The following is a 6,812-nucleotide window of genomic DNA, read 5'->3' as shown; positions in this document are numbered from 1 at the left end:
AACCCGGAAATGTTCTTTGGAACGTCGATGGATGAAGTCCCGCGGGATGGGAGCATTTTCCGGCTGTAAGTTGGAAAAAGAAGAAAATGCAAAGTTGGAGCTCTTCAAGTTTCTCCGCGTTACCAACGTTTGTCGGATATTATAATGAACCAGCAAGGCGGAAACTGCAGGTGAAACTCGGAGAACTCTGGGGGCTACTGTTGTGGGTATACTTCATAGGTGTACCATCGACAGTGCCTAGATCCGGCAAGCCCGGGTGGCCCACAGACGGTGATGAGGCATGTGGCCCATCGGGCGGCCCAGCTTGCCGTTGATCATGAAGGAAGAAGTCCAGCCCAGGATCGGCAGGCCGGATCCGTACCGACATAGGAGTAACCCGGATCCGTGGAGGCCCATGAGGAACCCGGATCCAGTGACGACGTATATGGAAGGCGGATCCGTGACGTGCACGGCAAGATATTGTACCGTAGTTAGGCTATTCGTAATCCGGCTAGGACTCTCCATGTAAACCCTAGATCCGTGCGCCTTTATAAGCCGTATCCCGGGAGCCCTAGAGGCACAACCACAACTCATTGTAACAACGCGAAAGCGCCCGGATAATTCCGGACAAGCAGCAGTAGGCCCCGTCATCGTGCAGGTGTTCCGAAGCTGGGTAACTCGCGTACCACCGTCCCGTGTGCACTCCGCCCTATGGCCCCTACTTCTTCTCCCCCTCGTGAGGATCCCTCCTCCGGGGTACCGTCGATTAGGCAACGACACACGACCTTCGTCGCGCGTTGTGTTTCATCTCGAACTACTCATCCCAGATGAGCGAGTTGTTCGCGGACGCTGGGACGCGGCGCATGGTCGGCGGAAGATGGCGCTAGTGGCCGCGAATCTTAGTCCAGCGCTCAACACCGGTGAAAGGACACAAATGCCGCCTAGAGAGAGGGGTTGAATATGCGATTTAAAAGTTTTATGATCTTGATCTGAACAAATACATAAAAAATAGGTTTTTATTTTGTCAAATACAAAATCTATATATAGTAGGCTCAGTTATGTGCATCAATAACTTATCTAAACAAGATAAGTAACAAGATGATAACACGATATATAAATTCAAGCACGAGGAAGATGGGGAAAACATGGTCTTGATAAATGTGCACAAAGGAGATGTTATTACGATAAAGATGAATATGATGTTTCAATAGAGAAGAAAGAAGGAGAAAAGGTCAATGGATACAACTCCAAGCTCAATGGAGTATTTTAATATAAACTGTAGTGTTAATATGCAACTTTTGAGCCTCAGATATAATAGGATCACTATAAAATGGTGATTTATTGCTAAGAACACATGTTGGATCGGTTTCGACCAATGTTTCATAACATATATGTCCACGTTTGACATCTTCTCCATAACTTGGGAAACATTATTAATATTTGTCCCCACATAAACTTCGACTAAAGATATTTTAAAATAACCATGCAAGTATAAAGTTTCTCTACTACTATGCACTAGTTTTGGAATTTAAATCTCTCGATTTCCGTCAAGCAACATAGAGTCACCTTTAACTGTTGATTTTGTTGCACATATTGAGATCCACCCTTCATTATACCAACCTCGGGCAGATCGAACGACTGCAAGAAGCTGGATTCGCTACTTAGCCATTCCCGCTTTCTCCCGCACGTGCATATTCTGGAAGCTGCTTGCTCCTTCCCAATAGCTCCACATCCTGTAGCGCTAATGATTTATTTATGAGCTAAATACACCACTAGTCCCAATAGTTGTACTTCATGTGCAGTTAAGTTCTAATAGTTGCAAAACTGGGTAAGGTAGTCCTAAAAGTTGTTCATTTGTGTAAAACTAGTTCCAAATGATTATGGGCTAACATGTGGCATTTGGTCTTTTCGCGAAAAGCCCCTACCTTTTTCATATGGCATATCTGGCCCAGCAGATGCCTAATGCAGGTGGGTCCCACCTATCAGGTTGGAGCAAAGAAATTAAACAGCACGACCAACATGTTGTAACCCGCACCTAACAACCGGCAGCCCTCACTAGCCACATCGCGCTTATGTTTTATTTCTTTGCTCCAACCTGACATTTGGGATCCACCTGCGTTAGGCATCTGTTGGGCCAGATATGGTACAGGAAAGAGGTAGGGGCCTTTCGCGAAAAGACTAAATACCACATGTCAGCACCGTAATCATTTGAGACTAGTTTTGCACAAATGAACAACTTTTGGGACTACCTTACTCTATTTTGCAACTATTCAGGCTAAACTGCACATGAAGTACAACTATTAGGACTCTAGGTGTATTTAGCTCTTTATTTATTCTCAAGATAGGGCCTATTGCTAGCGGCCTGCTGATACGTCTCCAACGTATCTATAATTTCTGATGTTCCATGCTAGTTTTATGACAATACCTACATGTTTTGCTCACACTTTATAATGATTTTATGCGTTTTCCGGAACTAACCTATTAACAAGATGCCACAGTGTCAGTTCCTGTTTTCTGTTGTTTTTGGTTCCAGAAAGGCTGTTCGGGCAATATTCTCGGAATTCGACGAAACAAAGACCCAATATCTTATTTTTCCCGGAAGACCCCAGAACACCGAAGGAGAGTCGGAGGCGGGCCAGGGGGCCACCACACCATAAGGCGGCGCGGGCCCAGGCCTGGCCGCGCCAGCCTATGGTGAGGAGGCCCCAGGCACCTCCCTGCGCCGCCTCTTCGCCTATAAGACCCCTTTCGACCTAAAAACGCGATACCAATTGACGAAACTCCAGAAAGACTCCAGGGGCGCCGCCGCCATCGCGAAACTCCAATTCGGGGGACATAATCTCTGTTCCGGCTCGCCGCCGGGACGGGGAAGTGCCCCCGGAAGCCATCTCCATCGACGCCACCGCCTCCATCATGCTCCGTGAGTAGTTCCCCCATGGACTACGGGTTCTAGCTGTAGCTAGTTGGTACTCTCTCTCCCATGTACTTCAATACAATGATCTCATGAGCTGCCTTACATGATTGAGATTCATCTGATGTAATCGGTGTTGTGTTTGTTGGGATCCGATGGATTGTTACTATAAAGTTTATGAAGTTATTGTTGCTGCAATCTTGTTGTGTTTAATGCTTGTCACTAGGGCCCGAGTGCCATGATCTTAGATTTAAGCTCTATACTTATTGCTTAGATTGTATCTACAAGTTGTTTGCACATGTCTATGTCCGGAACCCGAGGCCTCGCAGTGACAAAGAATCGGGATAACCGGAGGGGAAGGCTTAGATATGAGGATCACATGTTTTCACGGAGTGTTAATGCTTTGCTCCGGTGCTCTATTAAAAGGAGTACCTTAATTTCCAGTAGATTCCCTTGAGGCCCGGCTGCCACCGGCTGGTAGGACAAAAGATGTTATGCAAGTTTCTCATTGCGAGCACGTATGACTATATATGGAAAACATGCCTACATGATTAATAATCTTGATGTTCTGTCTTAATGCTATTTTAATCCTATCAATTGCCCAACTGTAATTTGTTCACCCAACACTTGTTATTGGAGAGTTACCACTAGTGTAGATAGCTGGGAACCCCGGTCCATCTTTCATCATCATATATTTGTTCTACATGTCATTGGAAGTAGTATCAACTATTTTCTGGTGCCATTGCCTCTGTGTTACTATTACTGCTGTCGTGTTACCGTTACTATTGCTCTCATATCATCGCTACTTTCACATCACCCCTGTTGCTAGTGCTTTTCCAGGTGCAGCTGAATTGACAACTCAGTTGTTAAGGCTTATAAGTATACTCGTTCATCATATACTCGTCATCATCATCATCATATACTCGTTCCTATATGTTATTGGAAGTAGTATCAACTATTTTCTGGTGCCATTGCTCTCATATTACTGCTAGTGCTGCTGTGTTACTGTTACTACTGCTCTCATATTACTGCTGCTTTCACATCGCCCCTGTTACTAGTGCTTTTCCAGGTGCAGCTGAATTGACAACTCAGTTGTTAAGGCTTATAAGTATTCTTTACCTTCTCTTGTGTCGAACCAATAAATTTGGGTTTTACTTCCCTCGAAGACTGTTGCGATCCCCTATAATTGTGGGTTATCAAGACTATTTTCTGGCGCCGTTGCCGGGGAGGCATAGCTCTACTCATAAGTTCACCTGGGGAGTGCACTCTACCTCTATCTCTGTTTTTATCTTATTTTATTTTGTTTTGCTTACTTTTGTCTAGTTTATTTGTGCTTAGTTTATTTCTGTCTAGTTTTATTTTGCTTAGTTTACTTTTGTCTAGTTTATTTTTGTTCTGTTTTATTTTTCCTATATACCCGAAAATCCATAAAAATTTGAAAATCCGAAAAATTAAAAACTGTTGTTATGGAAAAACCCACAACCTATTTGGAGCTTATAGAATTATATAATAATTATAGAGAATCAAGAACGGGAAAAGTTATGAGTGCTGTGATAGAAAAATTGAATACAATTGCTAAAATCTTGCTTAAACGCCATGATATAAACTGTTGCTCTAAACAGGATACTAAACATCTTAAATTTCAATGTGTCTTTAGTGAGGAAGTTTTAATTAAGAACTATAATTGGAATAGCTATATTCATTTTGGGTTCGAAGAAGTAGAACAATTTGTTTTGTTTATGGGAGCTTCTGAAATAGAATCCTTCATGACTAAAAATTATGAAACTTGTGTTGTTTGTAAGGACCTTAAAGATTATGTCTCTTCTATCCTTAATTTTTGCATAGAAAGTTACAACGATAATCCTTATATCATTGATTATAAAGAGAGACTCATTAATGCACAAGAATGCACTCACAATTTGGAGGAACCAGTGGAAGAAGAAATCGATGAACCTGAAAGCTCATTGGATGAAAAGGAAGAGGAGAGTGATGAAAAAAAGGAGGAAGAATGGATTAGCTACCCATGCCAACCTTCTAATGAGAGTAACTCTTTATCTCTTACACTATTTGATTGTCCTCCATGCTTACCAAAGGAGGTTGAATGTTATGTTCCCGTGGATTCTCTTGAAATATTCCCTATGAGTAAAACTTGTGAGAATAATTATGCTCCTGTTATCTATGATAATCCATGCTATTTTGATAAATTTTATGATAATGCTTTGTTTGTGCCTGATGTTGAAATGCATGGTACTAAAGAGTTTTGCTTGGCAAATGTTTATGATAAATCTCTAGATGATGGTCCTATGTTACTTGATAATATTAATTGTACTACTAATAAAAATGGGATTGGAAAGGTCTTGACTTTATCTAGGAGTCCCATATCTCTTGAGAATGATCAATCATCTTGTTATATTATTGATAAAAGTGGTTTTGAAAGTTTTGATACTATTATTTTTGAGCTTGATAAAAATTATGTGTTGGTGGATCATGAAAAGCATGCTTTATGTGATAGTTATATTGTTGAGTTTATTCATGAAGCTACTGAAAATTATTATGAGAGAGGAAAATATGGTTGTAGAAATTTGCATGGTACTAAAACACCTCTCTATATGCTGAAACTTTTGAAGTTACTCTTGTTTTATCTTCTTATGCTTGTCACTTTGTTCTTCATGAATTTATTTGTGTACAAGATTTCTATGCATCATTAAAATATGGTTAGACTTAAATGTGTTTTGAACTTGCTTTTTGATGCTCTTTTTTGCTTCAATTCTCATCTTTATGTGAGCATCATTAAAATCTACTGAGCCCATCTTAATGGCTATAAAGAAAGCACTTCTTGGGAGATAACCCATGTTTTTATTTTTGCTATTGTTTTGTTGTGTCTTGGAAGTTGTTAGTACTGTAGCAACCTCTCCTTATCTTTATTTTATTGCATTTTTGTGCCAAGTAAAGTCTCTAATATAAAGTTGATACTAGATTTGGATTTCTGCGCAGAAACAGATTTTTAGCTGTCACGAATTTGAGTAAATCTCTCTGTAGGAGACTCTAAAAATTCTGCCAATTTTCATGCGTGTTCCTCAGATATGTACGATCGCCCTGGTGTTATTAGTACACACCTACCCTAGGGTACCATTCAAGGGAAACGGGAGGTTTCAACCTGTACCATCCAGCGAATTAAGACCCCTCGCCAGGAGCTTCCCCTAGAAACTTTCTTGCTTTCATCAATCAATCGAAGTTCAATTTCATCATCATGAGAGCTGTTCAAAGCCGATCCTAGCGTGTTTTAATGGCATTAAACACAAAGACATCACTAGTATTTGCGCACATGTGCTCCCGCCTCCCTGAGTCATATGTACGCAACTTTCATTAGTTTTGAGTTTTCTGATTTGAGCAACGGAAGTACCTCTTAAAAATTCGTCTTTACTGGCTGTTCTGTTTTGACAGATTCTGTCTCTGTTTTTTGCATTGTCTCTTGTGGACTTTAAGCAAGGCTTTCTAGACTTGGAGAGCTGTAGCTAATGTTTTATTGATTTCTTGAAATGTTTCACTACAGGACTAAAGTGGATTAAAGTTTTTTGAGTACTAACCCCTCTAATGAAGTTTATGAGAAGTTTGGTGTGAAGGAAGTTTTCAAGGGTCAAGAGAGGAGGATGATATATGATCAAGAAGAGTGAAAAGTCTAAGCTTGGGGATGCCCCCGTGGTTCATCCCTGCATATTTCAAGAAAGACTCAAGCGTCTAATCTTGGGGATGCCCAAGGCATCCCCTTCTTCATCAACAACTTATCAGGTCACCTCTAGTGAAACTATATTTTTATTCGGTCACATCTTATGTGCTTTACTTGGAGCGTCTGTGTGTTTTTATTTTTATTTGTGTTTGAATAAATTCGGATCCTAGCAGTCCTTGTGTGGGAGAGAGACAC

Source organism: Lolium rigidum, chromosome 3 (genome assembly GCF_022539505.1).
Source record: "Lolium rigidum isolate FL_2022 chromosome 3, APGP_CSIRO_Lrig_0.1, whole genome shotgun sequence".
NCBI classification, from domain to species: Eukaryota; Viridiplantae; Streptophyta; class Magnoliopsida; order Poales; family Poaceae; genus Lolium; species Lolium rigidum.
The sequence above is the reverse complement of the archived record's forward strand: the minus strand, read 5'-3'. Positions refer to the sequence as shown.